This window comes from Lissotriton helveticus, chromosome 3_1 (assembly GCF_964261635.1).
Source record: "Lissotriton helveticus chromosome 3_1, aLisHel1.1, whole genome shotgun sequence".
Taxonomy (NCBI): Eukaryota; Metazoa; Chordata; class Amphibia; order Caudata; family Salamandridae; genus Lissotriton; species Lissotriton helveticus.
Window position 1 is genome coordinate 235,256,309 of NC_136061.1, and position 22,045 is coordinate 235,278,353.

General features: G+C 46.1%; 1 protein-coding gene across 2 annotated transcripts in view; it reads left to right on the forward strand.

Annotated features, from left to right (window-relative positions):
- Positions 1–22,045, forward strand: part of CAMKK1 (calcium/calmodulin dependent protein kinase kinase 1) — a 1,207,414-nt gene that overhangs the window by 1,042,210 nt on the left and 143,159 nt on the right. The window lies entirely within an intron of this gene.

Below are 22,045 nucleotides of genomic sequence, written 5' to 3' on the forward strand. Positions count from 1 at the left end.
GATGCCTGCCTGTGTCTTGGGGGGGCAATGGAGTGCACACGATGATGAACGGACCTCAAGTAGGTCCCTACTTGTGTCCCAAGAGCACTAGGTAGTGTGTGCTTCATCCGGAGAAGGAATAAAGGGCACGTCAGAGTATCTCCACTCAGATAATAACAGTGCACTGAGTGCACAGCACTGAGGCAGCCCTGCCACTTTAAAGTAAGGGTTTAGGTTTTGTAGTGACAGAAGGCTGAGACGCTTAAAAGAAGTTCCACAAAAGCGGGAAAACACAGTACTTGGGCCTCGCAACACTGATAAGAGCAAACACACAAGAAAGAACAGGAAATAGTATGCTACAGCCAATAGAAACCCAGGAAAAGTAAGTGGCAAGCACAGGAACCAATGAAAAGGAAGGGTAAGCCCCCTTTTATGATCTATATTGAATGCAATAGATTTCACAAGCACAGTGCAAGCGCTGTGTAGGCAAAACCTAAAAAATAAGTTGTCCCTGTGGAAATCCTGTTAGCCAGCCCGAGAGAAGCAGGCAGTGGGCTGGCTCCCCCAGTGTCTTCCCAAACGGGAGTAAATATTGAATTTTTCTTTAAAGCCATATTGGTTTAAAGTTTATGGGTTTCTTTAAATAAAAAAGTTTCCTATTTGGGTAAAAATGCTCTAAACCAGATCTGAACTATTCGTTAATACACATCATATTTTCAGAGTCAGAAGGTATAAGTGATCATATTAGGTTATTAAATAAATAAATATACCCCAGGAGTGATGAATTAGCAACATTTTTTAGCATCAGTTTGGGTTTCAATTTACTTGTAATGAACACCTCAAGCAACTCTGGTTGGGATTTTGTCATTTAGCAGCAGAGTGTTTTTTCTGGCCCGGTGAAGCCCCGATCCCAAGTACCAGCTAGTAGCATCCCAAAGTGTGTGAAGGCAGGTATTGTGTCCAAACTTCACAGCGAAACTTAAATCGAAGAATGTGCAACCTGACTAAGAACAGAAAATCAATGTTCATAAGAACTAGAGTGCCAATCACACAGCACCTTTTGGACTGTAGCTAAGAGTGCAGATTTGTACTTGCACATACCCTGTACCTATTGTTCTTTTAATATGACCATTAGTCCTCTGAACCAGGGATAAATGAGGTCCAGCCAGCTCATGCGCTTGAAATTTTTTGACAGGCTTAAAACATTATCTTCTTGCTTTTTGAAACATGCCAATGTTCATACCCATGTTACCTACCTGGCCCTGTTTGAATTAATCAAAAATAATATATGATTGCATATATACTGTTGATGCTGAAGTCATTAACGTCACAATTATGAGGCTTTCTTATTTTCAGGGTACCGTGTGGCTGGAAATAACCTTTCGGGGTGTCATTCCCACACATAAATACAGCTATCACAAGTATTAGCCCTAGGAATGGGGAATAACATGCAAACCCATATTACCAGGTCTGAATCCTCATGCAATTACCCCATTCTGGGGACAAATCCATTTCCATTTACCACCTCCTCTGAGCAGGTGGTAAATGAACGAGGGGGCAATGCAGGCGAGGGTGTGGATCATACCAGGACACTACAGAGGGTGGCAGGGGGGACGTTCTGTGCTAACCTGTGCCTCCAAGCAGGATATAATTGGGCAATGCAGTGTCCCACATAGTAATACCACCCAGCCCAACTTACAATTGGGCCCCAGTTGTTGCATATGATTAAATCAGCACAAAATATTATTTGTACTGAGGCCAATTAATCACAATGTTCTAGAAAGGATGCAGTATATTGACTCTGGAACCATGTTACGAAAAAAAAACTCTCCCGTGGTTCTGTAGGAACACATTCCTCATGGCAGTGGCACGCGACTGGAGTGTGGCTCACACTTATGCGTTGCACCACCAATGTCAACACCCTCATTTTTGGCATTTCAGTGCTCTCCAATATGTGGTAGTCCTACTAAGCAAAGTCAGGTCCCACTCACCAGGCCAACAATGCAGAGCAGGCACAGTCCCAACCACATCTCCCCAACTGCTGCACTGATGGTAAGATCATTAGTGGGATAGCACTGACCAGTGCCCAGGCTCACTTCTTGTAGTTTAGTGCAAAGCGTGATATTGCAGTCTAGCAAGCTTATAACTGTACAGCCTTATGCATGCAAATTATCACCATTGGTGGTACATAATGGTTGTAGGACTTAGTGGACGTATCTCAGGGCTGCCATTGCTGCAATTAATGTAATCAACATCTTTAAATTGCTAATATTATTATAAATAGTAGTAAACATAACTTTACGATATTATACACAAGTTAAGACTCTCACTTACAAAACGTAGTTGTCATGTGAGCACGAAATGCAACTGTCCGTCTCCAAATCCACCTTTAGTACTGCACAGCTTGTATGACAGTATAGGCCAGATGTAGGTAATCTCAATGTACCTATTCTTAAATACAGAATCATACCGATTCGGTATTTAAGAATAGGTAAATGGGATGTAGGTAATTTTTCGTTAAAAATTACTGAATCGGTAAGTTTCGGTAATTACCGAATCGGTATTTACCGATTTGGTAATTGCCATTCATTCCTATGGGCCTGGAGGCCCATAGGAATGAATGGCAATTACCGAATCAGTAAATACCGATTCGGTAAAAGGGGGAAAACATTGAAGGGTGGCAGGGTGTCACTTTGACTCCCTGTTGCACCCCTCAATTGTGTATGGGTGCACATGTGGCACACATACATGCCCTAAGAGCATGTATGTCTGCCACATCGCACTGTTGGAAAAGCAAAAAAAATGCTTTTTCAAAGGTTTTCATTATTTACCACCAACATGTAGTTGGTGGTAAATAACGAATCCTTAACTGAGGAATGCACCAACTTGAGTGCTCCCTACATCTTAGATTCGGTAATTTACCGAATTGGTATGTTAAGAATTCGGTATTTTACCAAATCCTTAAATTACCGATTCGGTAAAATACCGAATCCTAAAAAAATGCCACCTACATCTAAAAAGCCCAATACCGGTCGGTAACAGCCGAAATTCGGTAATTTCGGCCGGTATTGGGCGACCTACATCTGGCCCTTAGTCTTTTAATGCAGCTGAAAGGTACATGTTCTGTGGTCTAGGTGAGTTATGAGTAGTAGATTGTTCAGAGTTATCGTTGATGGTTCATAAAGCTTTGGGTGACACGAGCTGGCAGTCTGAATAGATGATAATAAATCTCCCATTGATCATAATCATAAGCTGTAAAAGTTCCTCTTCATAGGTTGCAATCAGACACCCATCAATTATCCCTATATTTAGAGCAAAGATCACTATCCAGCATAGTGTAGAGTAGAACTCCTTTCTTAGCAAAGAGCGCGTGTTTTTACATACTGAAGGCTCCATGCTTCCCTCGCAGTTGTTTTGTGTCTGCTGGTGCAGGGAGGTGCATAGTGTGGCTGCTCCTGCACCAAGACCTAACAAGCATCACTGCATGAGGGCAGACAGACACTCCTGAGATGCACACTGTGATATGGCCCATGTTCCACCCACTCTTCTTTATAATGGCGTCCGTCACCACGTCCACAAGGCAGGTGAGTCTTCTCACAGTGTCTGATTTGAGGTTGCGTGGGTAAGCTGGAACAAGGTGAGCCATGCAGTCCAGTATCGGCACTTGTGTACCCTCCTTCTGCCCACTAATTCCCAGTACTGCCCTTGCAGACCTGCCTCTGTCTTGTGTCTGCTCTGGACTCTCCTGGTCTGTGCAATGCTGTAGGTTTGCCGGCGCACATCAGCCGCAGCTGCCTGTACAAGGGTGGTTGGCCGTGGTATGGTCTGCACTGGCGTACGTGCCACACCTGCTCAGAAGCACCTGCCTGGGGCAGCTCCCACTGTACAACACCCTCCCTTTGAAGATAGTGGTAGAGGGGTAAACGTAGTGGGTAGAGCTTTCCAAGGGTGGCACTGCAGGTCCATTAAGTTGGTGACACTCAGTAAGCCAGGCCAGCCCGCCTGCTTGAACCATTGTGCCAACCAAAAGCACTTTCTGAATTCCAGCCGGGAACTGTGTAACCTCATCAGACACACCTACAACAGTGTCCTCTCAGAGAATGTTTTCTTACTGAAATTAACCAACTGGGAGAGATTATCTGTATCATTAAATGACCTTACATCCTGCCTCGGCATACAGAGCATCTGCTGCGGCCCAGAGAATGTATTTCATCTGTAATCTTCTTGTCCATATACTCCCACTGAGCCGTCCAAAGGATTAGAGCCCTTCACTGAATGCAGCCCCTGACACACTTAGAGAACTGAGCTCCATTCAACCCTTGAAGCGCAAAGGTAAGTCTGTTCATGGGGCCCAAACCGCACGAGACACAAGTGAGGCTCCATACAGACTCAATGTGAACTCGAACCCTGTCCTACTGAAAAGTATTAGTCTTAGACATTTTCTTAAACCTTTTTTCGAACACTGTATTTTTTGCCAGTATCCAAAGTAAATATTTAATGTAGGAACATGTCCCTAAATCGCAATAAAAAAGTTGGCCATGATTTATTCTTAGTAAGGTTTAATTCCCTGCACCTGGACATCATCTTCTTCATGTCATGTATTTCTTGAATTGGTTTTGAACGGGGCATGCAATTTCCTACCTTTGACATCACAACCTGCCGAGCTAAGTCGTGAACTGACCAAGCAACCTCATGAAGAACTTCAGAGTAGCATGGAGAGCCTTTGGGTCCTGTTTGTTTTATCAATAGCAGAGCAAGGGTTCTTGAAAGTAGTGCATCCAAGCCTTTAGGTACCCTATAGAGCTAACACGCCCTAAATTAACTAGCACACCATTCAAAGAGACCAGACATGAGCACTACAACATAGATCTGCTTATGCTTGAACACCAAAGCATTCAAAGTAAAGGTATTGTCAGTGGCTTTAATTGAAAGTGGGAAGACGTTCCAGAACTGAGCATCCTGAAGGGAGAAGCCCTGTGTTGCTTGCACTATTGCAAACATAGGGATTTGAATAAACATAAGTGGTGCATACGAGGAGAGAGTGAAAATTGTTTAATTGAGAACTGTCGCCATAGTGGACAATACAGCTTACATGTGCAGATCATCATGTCCCTTGGCCACAACTGCTCCTACTGTGTCATTTACAGCTTTCATTGATAAACGTTTGCGGCCAGACAGAGTAAGAACCCTCACTACTATAAGAAAGAGTGAGTGGCTAAAGACTGTCATACATACCAGGAAAAAGGTCATACAAACCCTATGACTTTTTAAAAGGAATCTTAACATACCCTCAAGTTTCATGCAAAGCTCAAGACTTATGCTGGTGGAGGTGTTGGGAGTGAAGGGTGTGAAGATCTGCAACTCATATAAAGATTCACAGTTAGACGAATAAATAATGTAAACTCCAAACCCACACTACTAAAATGAAGCACTCGCTAGCTAACTGTTTAAAATTAGTGTCATAGTTCCCACTTGTAAGTAATGTAATCCTATAAGAATGGGTGAAATGATCAGCAATACGATGCAGCATCACAATGGGTATTTTTTCGATATGAACAGTGACAAAGATGGACCATCCAACCAGTGCACTGTCAAGAATAGGGCTTGGCTTTTTGCTCTACTCAACAAAGTTTCACCTACGACTTAGTTCTAACTTTACCGGTGGAAAGGTCTCCAGTGTTCCAATCAGTGAGGGATACAGAAGATAAGACACAATGTGAGAGTCACCACAATGTTGAAGATTGTAGCAGAATACAAATGAAAAATGCCTTTTGAGAGTTAATGCTGGGCCAAGCAAGTGGTTGACATCTATTGAACGGGTTCTTTTGCAGCACTTAGAAGCTCACCGTAGGGCTGTGGCTGCAGCCTCAGGTCACATAGAGCTCCACGCGGTGAGCCCGGGGTTCCAGAGATTTTAACTCTGTGGAAAAGTAGAAAGCTAAGACCAGTACAGAGGGCTGGTGATGACTGTGGGAATGTGTTTATAAAGATTAAACCAGACGCTTCATCTTAATCTACCAACAGTCTCAGACGATGTTCTAAGTATGTGTGCACTAGAGGTTTGCTATGGGTTGATGCTTACACTGCAGGAATCCTAGAGCTGATGGTTCACAGACTTTGGGTCTTATACATAAGGCCAAGATTTGCAAACAAAGCAAAGGGCGTGGAGCAGACAGTCGTTCAGCTACCAAGAGTGTCTGGTGGGACAGGAATGTTCATGCATGATATACGGATATGTACCTCTGCCCTGAGTGCCTGACTGCAGATGAAATTGGAATCCTAACTCTTATTTTGGCCCCGGCGTCCTGGTAATATAGAACGTGCACAGAATTCTAGACTTACCGCTGACACTGCACAGACAAGTACCCGTTCTGTGACCTGGAAGGGCACACCACCAACCGTGCCCTCATAGTACGCAGTGGAATACAGATCTTTTTAGGTCTCGGCCTATTCCCATTCCGCAGGAATGGAATAGGACGAGTCTTTAGCAGTGAAACCAAGACTTAAACTAAGGTCTACCAAAAAGAGGTTTTCCACGAGTGCATGTGCACATGCACGAGCCCGAGCCTTCTGCCTGCCTCCTAGGCAATCTGCTTCTCCGCCCCCCTGGTGTTTCTGGCTTGCTCTTCAAAGGCTCCCCATATCATTTGCTCCTGCCTCCCCGCCCACTGCTTCACACTTCACGGCCGCCAGGCCGTGAGCTCGCATTTCTGCCCAGCAGCTTCAAAGGGATCTTCTTTCCCACCCACTGCTTCACACTTCACGGCCTGGTGGCCGTGACTCGCATTTCTCCTCCCCCCTCCCCACAGCAATGCCAAGAGCTTGTTTTACAGGTTCCTAGAGGCCTTTCAGATTCCCTATCATTCAGCAGCTTGACTTCAAAGGAATTTCATTTTGCGGCCGCGTTTTTTCTGCCCCTGTTAGGCTCGTTTTTTTTGTGCCTTTGCCATCTTCTTTCATCACATATTCACCATCCTGACAAAATGCATCCACAGGCATAGACATTAATGGGTCACCCTCTTTTCGAACCTTTTATCTCCCTCTTAAAACTGTCCATTTGCTTTCAGCTTAAAGGGATCTCTCTCTCTTATACTCGTGACTAACCCCCCTCCTCCCCCCCTCATCAGAAAGTCAACGGATTGTCAACTATGCTGATTGGTGGAGGGAGAGCTCATATTATACTGGCGTGTTTCTATTGCACGCTTTTCACTGTATTTCTTTCAACAAGTGTCCTGCCCATCCGCCCATCCGCAAGCAGCAGACATCCACAAGCGTCAAACATCAACAAGCGTCAGACATCCACAAGCGTCAGACATCACCAAGCGTCAGACATCCGCAAGCATCAGACATCCACAAGCGTCAGACATCCACAAGCGTCAGACATCCACAAGCGTCAGACATCCACAAGCGTCAGACATCACCAAGCGTCAGACATCCGCAAGCGTCAGACATCCGCAAGCATCAGACATCCACAAGCGTCAGACTTCCACAAGCGTCAGACATCCACAAGCGTCAGACATCCACAAGCATCAGACATCCGCAAGCGTCAGACATCCGCAAGCATCAGACATCCGCAAGCGTCAGACATCCGCAAGCGTCAGACATCCGCAAGCGTCAGATATCCACAAACATCAGGCATCCACAAGCGTCAGACATCCACAAGCGTCAGACATCCACAAGCGTCAGGCATGCACAAGCGTCAGGCTTCCAAAAGCATCAAGCATCCACAAGCATCAGACATCCACAAGCGTCAGACATCCACAAGCGTCAGACATGCACAAGCGTCAGGCATGCACAAGCGTCAGGCATCCAAAAGCATCAAGCATCCACAAGCATCAGACATCCACAAGCATCAGACATCCACAAGCGTCAGGCATCCAAAAGCATCAAGCATCCACATGCATCAAACATCCACAAGCAACAGACATCCACAAACATCAGGCATCAGACATCCACAAACATCAGGCATCCACAAGCATCAGACATCCAAAGGCATCAGGCATGCACAAGCGTCAGGCATGCACAAGCGTCAGGCATGCACAAACGTCAGACATCCACAAGCGTCAGACATCCACAAGTGTCACACATCCACAAGTGTCACACATCCACAAGCAACAGACATCCACAAGCAACAGACATCCACAAGCGTCCGGCATCCACAAGCGTCCGGCATCCACAAGCGTCAGGCATCCACAAGCGTCAGGCATCCACAAGCGTCAGGCATCCACAAGCGTCAGACATCCACAAGCATCAGACATCCACAAGCATCAGACATCCACAAGCGTCAGACATCCGCAAGCGTCAGACATCCGCAAGCGTCAGACATCCGCAAGCGTCAGACATCCACAAGCGTCAGACATCCACAAGCGTCAGACATCCACAAGCGTCAGACATCACCAAGCGTCAGACATCCGCAAGCATCAGACATCCGCAAGCGTCAGACATCCGCAAGCGTCAGACATCCACAAGCGTCAGACATCCACAAGCGTCAGACATCCACAAGCGTCAGACATCCACAAGCGTCAGACATCCGCAAGCACCAGACATCCGCAAGCGTCAGACATCCGCAAGCGTCAGACATCCGCAAGCGTCAGACATCCACAAACATCAGGCATCCACAAACATCAGACATCCACAAGCATCAGACATCCACAAGCATCAGACATCCACAAGCAACAGACATCCGCAAGCGTCAGATATCCACAAACATCAGGCATCCACAAGCATCAGACATCCACAAGCGTCAGGCATCCAAAAGCATCAAGCATCCACATGCATCAAACATCCACAAGCAACAGACATCCACAAACATCAGGCATCAGACATCCACAAACGTCAGGCATCCACAAGCATCAGACATCCAAAGGCATCAGGCATGCACAAGCGTCAGGCATGCACAAACGTCAGACATCCACAAGCGTCAGACATCCACAAGCGTCACACATCCACAAGCGTCACACATCCACAAGCAACAGACATCCACAAGCAACAGACATCCACAAGCGTCAGGCATCCACAAGCGTCAGGCATCCACAAGCGTCAGGCATCCACAAGGGTCAGGCATCCACAAGAGTCAGGCATCCACAAGCGTCAGGCATCCACAAGCGTCAGACATCCACAAGCGTCAGACATCCGCAAGCGTCAGACATCCGCAAGCGTCAGACATCCGCAAGCGTCAGACATCCGCAAGCGTCAGACATCCGCAAGCGTCAGACATCCGCAGGCGTCAGACATCCGCAGGCGTCAGACATCCGCAAGCGTCAGACATCCGCAAGCATCAGGCGTCAGACATCCACAAGCATCAGGCATCCACAAGCGTCAGGCATCCACAAGTGTCAGACATCCACAAACATCAGGCATCAGACTTTTATTTAAGTATTAATTATTAAAAAAAATTAAAAACCATTGTTATTTGTAATATCAATACATGTAAGTCATGTAAATACAACACATATTGCATTACAAATGCTATAGGTGTCACATTTGCGAAAGTTATAACTATTGGCATGGTAAATGACAAAGCTATTAATTTCGCTATTTTCAAAAACAAAACCTAAATAAAAAATTTGTCATTTACAATACCAATAGCTCAAACTTTCCTAATACGAGACCTATTGCATTGCAAATGCTTGTTTTCTGTGTGTGTGTGTGAGAGTGTAGCCTACTGACCCTTCTCATGTCACGTTTTGCTGCGATGTGAAGACCAGAAATCTGGCACCGATACCCTGTGTGCACCCTCTGGCACTCAGAATTTCTGTCATCCTGTCAGTAGTTTCTTCGGACTTTGACTACTGTCAATCTTGCATGTCTCATACAGAATCTGGTCTCTACACTGTGATGTGTCCAGCTTGGGTGACCCTGCCAGGGGACTAAGCTCTTGCCAGCATAACTCTCCAGTTCACTGAGACACGGAAGCCCCTTGACCACTTCAAGGTAGCAATCTTCTGTGGAGTTACCATACATTGATGAGGCTTTTTCATATTGGTGCCTCTGTTATTTGGAAATTGTCCTGAAACTTTGAATTCTGAGCACATTTGTTGACTATCAGAGAGTTGGAGCTGAGAGAAGATAATTATCCATTTTATCTGTCGCCCTCTGTCTGTCACATCCTCATGGGTAGCCAATATTATCCTGGCATTACATTGACTACTGAGTTTGTGGCTGGACATCCCAGCTTCACTGCTGGCTAAGAGCCTGATTTAGATCTCGGTGGACGGGTTACTCCGTCACAACTGTGATGGATATCCGGTCCTCCGAAATATCAATCCCATAGGATATAATGGGATTTATATTTCGGCAGATAGGTTATCTGTCTCCGTTGTGATGCAGTAACTTGTCCGCCTAGAACTAAATCAGGCTCTAAACCCTTCAGAAGACACTGTGGCAGGTGTAACTCTCACGAGCATACCTGCTTGTGTATTTCCAGATGCTGTGTGTGCGCTTGTACGTTGAGAGTGTAGTATGAGGATTGCCTTGCTCTGTGTGTCAAATGTACATACCATCCCCTGGCAGAACCTCCTGGTCAAGGCTCAGATGACTGCTCTGATACCTGAGCTACCCTTGGAGGGAGGATGTAGCCTAACAGCCAGAGCTGCCGACTTTGGAGCTGGGCAACCAGGTTAGAGTCTCGGAATTGGCTCAACATCTTGTGAATCTGGGAAAATCATGTAATCTCCCAGTGCCTACCAAAAATGAATGTGTCCTTGTGTAATGTAACTTCTGTTCATTTAAAGTGCTCCAATTCCTTCGGATTGAGTTTGCACTATATAAAACTGCAAAAAAGAAAAGAAAATTTAGTGTGACTTCTCTTCCCTGAAGCTGTCTGGGTGCAGCAAGTTGCAGCCATCTTGTCTTTTTGTAAGTCCGCCTAAATAAATGAAGTAACGGTAATGACTTTGCAGATGCCCACTTCAGTCTCTGTCTTGGCACAGCATCTTATTCCAGTGTCCCTGGGGCTCCCATCAATAAACCTTGATTCATTTCGAAGAAGCGCTGTGTCTCAGAAGGTCACTTCAGTAAGGATCTGCAGAAGACTGTTTTCTGTCTAAAATATTGGTGGCGCTGTGTATTTTTCTGCATGATGCTAGCAGGAAGTGAGTGAGAACAGGAAAGAGCTGCTAATTGGCGAATCAGGCTTGTTTTTTTCTTCTCTCAACCAAACAAGCCTACCACTACACTTATAACCCATCTCATAGCCTAAATCTGTCCACAAGAATAGACAGTATTGGGGTGGAGACTTCTACACATTTCCTATTTATTCTCTCCCACTCTCCTTTACTAGCAGCCATCCCACTTGTATTAAAGCATATTTAAATATTATTTCCTTCCTTTTTAGGTTAAGCATTCGAGACCTCCTGTATATACTTTAGTATATACTTATTATTATTATATACTTATATATATCTATGTACTAAGTGGGCTTTGGTGATCAGCCCTAGCACTTGTCTGCTTCCGCTTAGGGAATTTTTTTGTGTTCAACTGCCTCTATTTAACTGTCTTGATAGAAAACGACCAGTAGAGGTCAATAAAATACCAGAATTGCTTTCTGCTGAGAGACTTTCTTTTTTAAATTTTTCTGGCAACTGCCTCTATTTAACTTTCTTGATAGAAAACGACCAGCAGAGGTCAGTAAAATACCAGAATCACTTTAGCATTCTCTAGATTTCAGTCCATAGAAATTGTCTTCCATGAGCACCCGTGGACAATATTTTTTTCAAATCTTGTATTGTCAGTGATATGACCACCGAAGGCCCTGATTTTATATTAAAAATAGAGCTTTGGACTGTACCATTTCCCGCTGTAAGGCAATATTTATCTCAATGTGTTCCCATACCTGGCATGTCACGCAGTTTGGTGCTTACTTTCCCTCCATGTTACAGGACAGTAGATGTTTCAGCACCCAGGCTAATGTGCTGCATAGCTAAATACATATGAGGTCCCAAAGGCGAGACTGGTTGCATTGCAAATGCTTGTTTATTTCAGTTGATGAAAAAGAAATATAAAAAGTATAGCACTTTCTTCTTTCCAAAGTAGTACCAAATGGGAGCTTGAGCTTTGGATGCCCCTTGAGTACCTTCCTACAGTACACCCCGTGATGCTCTTGTAATTAGCTATGTGCACTGGCCATTATTCTTCTAGAGGCACATTGACATTTGATAATGATCACAATTTAGGCAGGTGGACAAGCTAGAATTAGAACACTAGATAAATGTATTTTTTTTGTTTGCAGTTTTAGATTGCGTGAACTTGGCCCGTGAGCATTGGAGCGTTTAACAAAATATAAAGATGACATACACATTTTTTAGATCGGGGAAATTAGGTGATTTGCCCAGAATCATCAGATATTGAGCAGAAGCCGAGAGGTGAACCTGTTTCCTGACACCCTTTTTCTCTTATGTTTTTCTGAACTTCAGCTTCCCAAAGTAGTCAGTAGATGCCGAACACTACCCATGTTAGCTCCCCTCCTCACTTTGACATCTTGAAGTGAGCGTCTCTAGGTGCCACTTATCATCAGGTGGTCAATCTGATTTCTGTTTCTGCCATTGGGTGAGCACCAAGTTTGTTTGCGTATATCACAGTGGAGGAACAAAGTCCGTTCAATGATGACCAAATCATTTGTGGCGCAAAACTGGCTCTCCCCCTTTGTTGTTTATTGTTCATAAACCTTCCTTTCCCATGGCTCTGTCATGGTTCGATTTGTAATTCCCCACTTTATCATTCAAGTCTCCCATCAATTAGGCATTTCTCTGTTCCCTTGATGAGGACTATGGGTAATTCTTCATGATGTTCGTCATCATCCCTTCCCAAGTACGGAACCATCATTCTTGTCCTGCTTTCCCTGAAACCCCAGGATGTGTAGGTTGTAACGTCTCATCTCAGATGTTATTTGAGCCAGCTTTCCTTTGTCATACATAGTCCATACATTCCAGAATCAAATTCTGGTCTGACACTTGGCACCTGGAATTTCCGCCATCCTGTCGTTAGTTTCTTTGTGGCTTTGACTACTGTCAAACATGCATGTATCATGTAGAAACTGGTCTCTACACTGTGGCATGTCCAACTTGAGTTAACCTACCAGTAGACTAAGCTCCTGCATAGTTGACAGTTCTAATCACTAGTCCATATTTCTTCATCTAGCAACAAGTTAACCATTAACCCACTTCACCTTTCTCACGCTTGCATTGAATATATAGAAAGTAGATGGTTAGCATATATCAGATCTTCTCAGAATTTAGTAGTGACCTTGACTCACTCAGTGGAGACCAACAATTTCAGTTAGGTTGACACCATTATATACGTATAAACCCTATTGGGGAGACGGGAAGACAAGAACCTCATCGGCTTCAGAGATACCTGTATAAGACGAGGAGAATTAACTAATCTGCCCCAGAAGGAACTAATCTGCTGGAGGCAACAGCTCATGTTCATGGACCCACATGAGTGCATTTGGTGCCTGGCCGCCAGACACAATTCTAAGTTTCGTAATAAATGCTCTGATGCACCCAAAGGTCATTCAAGACCGAGAGGCAAAATTGTACATCACAGAACACAAGAAGTTGCGGTATGTACATATCCTGCTCCCACTCCAGTCACAGAACTGGTCCTTCTCCCAGAGTTCCACCTCCCATTCGAAGCATAAGCAGGTGACGCCTGACTCTCTGACTTCACACAAAAGGCAGGAGGGGGTTATGGTTCAAGTTGTACTTCCTCAAGTTCACCAGCCAGATATCCATTTCCTCAGTTGGCCCTGAAGCGCTCGAGTTTTCCTAGTCCACTACTGATGCTGCAGCAGAATGAGGCCCTTAAAGAGGCCATCCTGCAAATATTAAGTGCACTACTGGCTCCCTCTAGTGGACGTTGAGGCTGTACACAACTGAAGAGGCCCACAGTTGAATTACAGCCGACTGGTCCCTCCCCAGCACCATCTGTTACTAAATTCCACTCCGATTCCGGTACAGGCTTCTACTCTAGCCCTACAATCCATGCCAGTTCCCACAGTCTGATGCCGATAGCGACGCCACCAGCAACTATGAATGATTCGATGCCAACACCTATTTCCGATCCTGAACCAGCATAGGCTCAAGCGTAGCCAATATTGTGCTATAACATTACACAAGGGCAACCAGATGTAATAGAGTCGGACTCTAACTCAGTGCCTCTATCTAGTCGCAGCTATAAACAAAGGCTCCATTATGCTTTTGGTTCTGATAGGATCCTGTGCCACAGTAGGGTGCCCGTCGGGATACTGATGATCCTGGTGAAGAGGATGGCTTGCTTTCCCCTCATTATACTGTTGATGTCTTATACCTTGAATTGCAGAATGCCAGTGGGTTTGAGGCAGAGATTGATTCACCTCAAAGGCCCCCATTATCAACAGAAGAAAGTGTTTTTATTTACAGTGGTGGCTTAGAGGACAGCCAAATAATTCCAGCTGCACTCTGTTGTGAATAAAATAATTGTTTTGCCAAAAACCTTTCCACTGGAGCAAACACTGGGGCCCTTGCTATAATTTAATAGCACCCTCACAGATACTTGGGCTGCCTGGGCAAAACAAAGTTCTTGCCCCCTGTTAACTGGCAGGTGGGCATACAACGTAGACAGACACGCTGGGACCCAAATTATCTCACTAAGCAACGTACTCCAGAGATTATCATTATACCGACTCCAACAAGTAAGGTAATCCCCAGTGTTTAATTTCCCAAAAAATGTGGAATATGTCATTGTCTTCCCTTTCTTGTTTATTTGTTTTCTGTATAAAATCTCACTAAAATATTTAAAAAAAATAATAATTCTCAAAGAATAAGTGCCGGTGCCCAAAGTTTTGCTCAGAAGCTCATGGATGGTGTTGTTGAAGGTCGGGGCTCCGAATACCAAGGCTGCGTAGTCTTGATTTCACCTTGTGCCTCTTTCACCCATCACTTGAACATCAACCACTCCCTGATCCTTTACCTCACTCCTTCAGATTCTTTTTAATATATGCTTCCCGTTTGTGTTTTTCTCTCTGTTGTGTTGTATGGCGTTTTAGATTCCGAATGAATTTTCCAGATTCATGCCCTTGTATAGGTACAATCCACGTTGCCCTTATATAGGCATAGAAATCAAGCCCTTATTTAGGCATAGCCCATGCTACCCAAATACAGGCATGGCTACTTCCATCTGTTCATCAAACATCACAACGATTTCTTGGAAAACCAGTCTCTTAAGCAGACGGGACTTCCCCTAGCCTAGATATTGATTTCTCCAAGAAACTCATTATTATGCATGAACCACTATTCCTTAGGGGTTCATCCGTGACGTTCATATGCCCAACTTTACATCAATAATTTACAACAAGGGGTGGTGATGGACAGAGTCTCTGAATTAAGCAGAGTACTCTCACCCAGTCAAGAGATCAGGGCTAGATCCAACACCGTTTTTTAGCTCATTGCACCATCCCAGTTTCAGAACCTGGCTGTATGCAAATTAGTCTGTCCCTGGCCCAGTGCATCATGGGAACAGGGCAGACCAGACTACAAAAGCCAATTCTTACACTGGGAAGGAAACAAGCTTCCGGGGACCGGTTTCTGCCATTTCAGGCGTCTTCGGCCCGGCTTGCTTGAATCCTGATGGTGCAATGAGCAAGGGACTCACATCTGAGTATACCCTTCCACGCTTAGGGTGGACAAAATAATTTACAACAAGGGGTGGTGATGGACAGAGTCTCTGAATTAAGCAGAGTACTCTCACCCAGTCAAGAGATCAGGGCTAGATCCTACACCGTTTTTTAGCTCATTGCACCATCCCAGTTTCAGAACCTGGCTGTATGCAAATTAGTCTGTCCCTGGCCCAGTGCATCATGGGAACAGGGCAGACCAGACTACAAAAGCCAATTCTTACACTGGGAAGGAAACAAGCTTCCGGGGACCGGTTTCTGCCATTTCAGGCGTCTTCGGCCCGGCTTGCTTGAATCCTGATGGTGCAATGAGCAAGGGACTCACATCTGAGTATACCCTTCCACGCTTAGGGTGGACAAAATAATTTACAACAAGGGGTGGTGATGGACAGAGTCTCTGAATTAAGCAGAGTACTCTCACCCAGTCAAGAGATCAGGGCTAGATCCAACACCGTTTTTTAGCTCATTGCACCATCCCAGTTTCAGAACCTGGCTGTATGCAAATTAGTCTGTCCCTGGCCCAGTGCATCATGGGAACAGGGCAGACCAGACTACAAAAGCCAATTCTTACACTGGGAAGGAAACAAGCTTCCGGGGACCGGTTTCTGCCATTTCAGGCGTCTCCGGCCCGGCTTGCTTGAATCCTGATGGTGCAATGAGCAAGGGACAGACTAATTTGCATATAGCCAGGTTCTGAGCTGGGATGGGGCAGTGAGATAAATAACGGTGATGGATCAAGCCCTGATCTTTGGACTGGGTAAGAGTGGTCTGCTTAATTCAGACACTCTGTTCATCACCACCCCCTTTTCTGTATCGTTTTTGGCCACTATAGGTGTGGCAGGGTATACTCAGACATGAGTCCCTTTCTCACTGCTCCATCAGGATTCAAGCAAGCCGGGCCGAAGAGGCTGAAATGCCAGAAACCGGTCCCCAGTAGTTTGTCTCCTTTCTGGTGAAGAATTGGCTTGGTAGTTTGGTCTGCCCTGTTCCCATGATGCACTGGGCCAGGGACAGACTAATTTGCATATAGCCAGGTTCTGAGCTGGGATGGGGCAGTGAGATAAATAACGGTGATGGATCAAGCCCTGATCTTTGGACTGGGTAAGAGTGGTCTGCTTAATTCAGACACTCTGTTCATCACCACCCCCTTTTCTGTATCGTTTTTGGCCACTATAGGTGTGGCAGGGTATACTCAGACATGAGTCCCTTTCTCACTGCTCCATCAGGATTCAAGCAAGCCGGGCCGAAGAGGCTAAAATGCCAGAAACCGGTCCCCGGTAGCTTGTCTCCTTTCTGGTGAAGAATTGGCTTGGTAGTTTGGTCTGCCCTGTTCCCATGATGCACTGGGCCAGGGACAGACTAATTTGCATATAGCCAGGTTCTGAGCTGGGATGGGGCAGTGAGATAAATAACGGTGATGGATCAAGCCCTGATCTTTGGACTGGGTAAGAGTGGTCTGCTTAATTCAGACACTCTGTTCATCACCACCCCCTTTTCTGTATCGTTTTTGGCCACTATATGTGTGGCAGGGTATACTCAGACATGAGTCCCTTTCTCACGGCTCCATCAGGATTCAAGCAAGCCGGGCCGAAGAGGCTGAAATGCCAGAAACCGGTCCCCGGTAGCTTGTCTCCTTTCTGGTGAAGAATTGGCTTGGTAGTTTGGTCTGCCCTGTTCCCACGATGCACTGGGCCAGGGACAGACTAATTTGCATATAGCCAGGTTCTGAGCTGGGATGGGGCAGTGAGATAAATAACGGTGATGGATCAAGCCCTGATCTTTGGACTGGGTAAGAGTGGTCTGCTTAATTCAGACACTCTGTTCATCACCACCCCCTTTTCTGTATCGTTTTTGGCCACTATAGGTGTGGCAGGGTATACTCAGACATGAGTCCCTTTCTCACTGCTCCATCAGGATTCAAGCAAGCCGGGCCGAAGAGGCTGAAATGCCAGAAACCGGTCCCCGGTAGCTTGTCTCCTTTCTGGTGAAGAATTGGCTTGGTAGTTTGGTCTGCCCTGTTCCCATGATGCACTGGGCCAGGGACAGACTAATTTGCATATAGCCAGGTTCTGAGCTGGGATGGGGCAGTGAGATAAATAACGGTGATGGATCAAGCCCTGATCTTTGGACTGGGTAAGAGTGGTCTGCTTAATTCAGACACTCTGTTCATCACCACCCCCTTTTCTGTATCAACTTTACATCAAAGCTGGCATTCCTAAACACGTTCAAGGTATAAATATACCTTCACTTGCTATTGCAAGGCACAGTGGTTCGGTGCAGTTCGACAACCTACTTGCCCGACGCAGCTCGCTACAGCAAGTGCCGAAAGAAGCTGACTCTGCAAGCTGACGCACTGATCAGGAAGCTGCCCTCCTGTGCCGAGAAATCCAGCTCCAGTGTTTCTGACTCCCCTTGTGGGGTGTTGGGAAAACGAGTCCTAGACTCTGTAGAAACGAAGCATGCACGAGTGACTGAGTGAAATACTTATCTATTGTTTCCACGACTCTGAATATATTTGTTCCAGTCCTAGGGAAACAAAGTTGACATGTTTATGCGGTTGTCAGCAACGAATCCCTTCTTGTGTATTCGAGAAAGTTTCTAGTGACCTCTGAACTAGCTGGCACTCACAATTAAGTTTAGTATATTCGATAGAGACCTAGTCAACATAAGTCCTACGTCAAAACTATAGAATATATTATTCCAATGTGCAGAGCCTATTGGGAATATAGGAACTACACTATAGTTGGTTTAGGTCAAAGTATGATGAGCAAAATAAGTGCCGACCCCCCAAACAGCATTGCTGGTAGACCCCTCCCACAAGCACTGGCTCAAACTAAGCATTGGTAACCTCTAATTTATTTGCAACTAATCCCCCAGACAGAGTCTACATGAGGATTGTTGCCATTGTAAATGTCTGTTTTCTTATGCAAACCTTTTACAATGATCTGTTGATGCAGTCCCTCTATTGAGCCGATGTACACTTGCCCTTTAGGACATGGGCAGTGAGATCCTGCTGGCAGTCTCAGAGGACCTTAGGACCTCTCTGGCTGAGATGATCAATGACTTCCAGGACACAGCCAATTACATTATCCGTGCCATCTTGGATTCTACGGAGCTTTCAGGCAGGGCAGCCGGTAACAAGTTGTAGGCGTGCCTGGATAAGGTCTTACAGATTCTCCGGCTATGTGTAGGTATTGCTAAATGATATGTAATTTGGTAAGTCTTTCCTCTTCTGATAGAAGGTGGAATCTGATTTGAAACCCTTTAAAAGCTGCAGATCTACAATTCTGTCCTTGGGGCTATGGACCCCAACCAAGCAATTTTACCACCATTTCCGAAATTCGGGAGCTATTGTAGGGGACTAGCATATAGGCAAACGCACCCATCCCAGCTACTGATGCACCAGACAGCCCAGTCTTTTCAGGGCCATGGAAGTGGCACTGGCAGTCGGCATGCAGGTCAGTAGAGGCACCAGTTTTCAACTCTTCCTCTCTTGTGCAATTTCCTTGAAAACATTTTAGTTTGCCCTCACTGGCTCATGTCCAACCTTTGGTGGGGGAGGGGTCAGGATCCAGTACTTCCTACCAGGTTAGTGTTCCATGACATCCAACCAATGGGTATTGCAAATTATTCAAAAAAGTGTTGCCGTACATTTTCTGTTTTCCCCATCCAATATCCTTCCCACTCAATAACCAATTATGGAAAAGCATCTGTCCATACTGCTACTGGAGGTTTTCCTGTTGCACCCAAAAGGTGCCATAGACAGGGTAATGGACTCGGAGAAATGAAGGGGTTATTATTCCCTCTGTTTACTGGTCCCAAAACAGGATGGGTCCTCAGGCTATTTTGGACCTCTGACCTCTGAACACCTTTGTGCCGAAGACCAATTTTAAAAAGCTCACATTGGCTCAGAACCTTTCTGCTCTGGACCTGGGAGACTGGTTGTCCTTGGCCTTGCACGACACGCATTTTCATATGGAGTGCAAGGCTTTACTCTACCAGAATTATTTTTTGGGGCATTCAGGCTATTATTCTGATGCTTTAGGCGTAATACAGAATTCAGGTGAGAGTGGCTCTGAGGCTTCTTGGCCTCTTATCCTTGTGTATTCTATTTGTCAGCTATGTCATGTGACACCTTCAGCTCTGCATTAGAACTTAAAGTCCTGGTGGGCCCAGCATCAAGTCCTCCGTTCCCACACTATTCCAGTCTTGGAGGAGATGGCCCACGATCTGCGGTTGTGGTTAAGCAGTCACAGTCTGTGCTGCAACAGAGCTCTTTCTGGTGTTCTCTGGAGCAAAGAAAGGCAGGGAAGTACAAAAGAGGACTATATCCAGATGGCTAGTCCTCGGTATTAGGATATGTGACAAGTTGACTAAGCAGCAGCATCCAGAAGGATTGAGGGTGCATTCCACTATCCACCAGGAGAGTGTAGTACCCAGATTTTCTGGGAATGAGCATCTGTCCTCTAATCTGGCTGCTGCTTTGGAAGGAACTTTTTTTGCAGCAGCAGACCTGGGTCCTGCACCCAAACCAGTGCAATCTACACCTCCATGTGTGCAGATTGAGCAGCATCAGTTATATGCGTTAGATCTCCTTCTCGAACTTGTGGATGTCATCCGTGCTGCCAGGGGTCCCTCCACAAAGGCTATCTACGCAGGGCGCTGTGTCACGTTTGCATGGTATGGAGCCTGTAAAACGGACCCATTACAGTCCAAACTGTCAGATGCCTTGTTGTTTGTTTTATCTCTGGCCCAGCATGAACTTCCAATGGGCACCATCAAAGGGTATTTATCAGCCTTTTTGCATATGCCTAACTAGTCTTTTTTGTTCAAATCACCTGTTGTGATGAGGTTTATCAAATGTTTCCCCCAAAACCATGTGTGATACATCAATTGCACTAAAGACCATTGAGTTGACAATCTGGAGCAAAGAAAGGCAAGACAGTGCAGAAATGTCAAATAACTCTCTGCATTAAGATCTGCTATGCTTTGGCCAAGAAGCAGCCTTCAGAAAAACTGACAACCAATGTCATCAGGTCCAAGACTGTTGGCCATGTTGTGGATGTCAGTGCACATGTTCACAAAACATCACTGCCTTGACAGCCCGGTCCAGGTAGAAGGACACATTGGTTCTGAAAAACGTTCTGGTCTGAGCACTATCCAGAGGCCCAACACTGTCTGAAGTACTGTTTTGGTATCTATTCTAATGGTGAAGAATCTGCAGTTACAAGTATCCATCAGAAGAACAAGTTACTTACCTTTGGTAACCCTCGTTCTAGTGAGTACTCTTTGTTACAGCAGACTCCTCACTACCCTAACATATTGCAGTTTTGTAGACTGGTCTCTTTTTAACATTTAAAAATGTCCAAATTGTTCATGATAAGTGTCTGAGGTCACATGAAGAAAAAGGACAAGAACTTGATGTCAACACACGAAGTGGCACATACATGCAGCTCCACTCCCTCTCTTTCGGGGCAGTATGGAGCCAGCGTGGAACCGTATGGTGTCACCTCTTGTCATGGGCGGTACAAAAGGGGGTGGTAATGGACGGAGCATCTGAACCAATCAAACACTCACACCCAGTCAAAAGATCTGGGTTTAATCCATCACAGTTATTTAGCCCACTCTGCCACCCCAGTTCAGACATGGCTATATGCAAATCAGTCTGACCCTGTGCCTCATGGGAACAGTCCAGCCCGAACTGCCAAGCCATGCCTTCCCTGGACCGGAAACAAGCTTCCGAGGACTGGTTTCTGGCATTACAGCCATCTTCAGCCCGGCTTGCTTGAATCCAGTGGCAAAGTGAGCAAGGGACTCACGTCTGAGCATACCCTGCCACACTTATGGCGGCCAAAAGCGGTACAAAAGGGGGTGGTAATGGAGGGATCCAAACTGCAGCAGGGCCACTTACCCGCAGCTTTCCTGGGTAGTCTTGTGCCTCCGCCGCCGCAGGACACACGCGGCCGCCGAGTGGGGCGCTTCAAGGCCAATAAACTACAACTCCCAGCGTCCCCTGCTGGGCGGGGACGCCGACTGACTGCTGGGGCTCCCGTAGGGAGGCTGACAAAACCGAGCCCTTCCTACGGTGGAGCGGGGATCCAAACTGCAGCAGGGCCACTTACCCGCAGCTTTCCTGGGTAGTCTTGTGCCTCCGCCGCCGCAGGACACACGCGGCCGCCGAGTGGGGCGCTTCAAGGCCAATAAACTACAACTCCCAGCGTCCCCTGCTGGGCGGGGACGCCGACTGACTGCTGGGGCTCCCGTAGGGAGGCTGACAAAACCGAGCCCTTCCTACGGTGGAGCGGGGATCCAAACTGCAGCAGGGCCACTTACCCGCAGCTTTCCTGGGTAGTCTTGTGCCTCCGCCGCCGCAGGACACACGCGGCCGCCGAGTGGGGCGCTTCAAGGCCAATA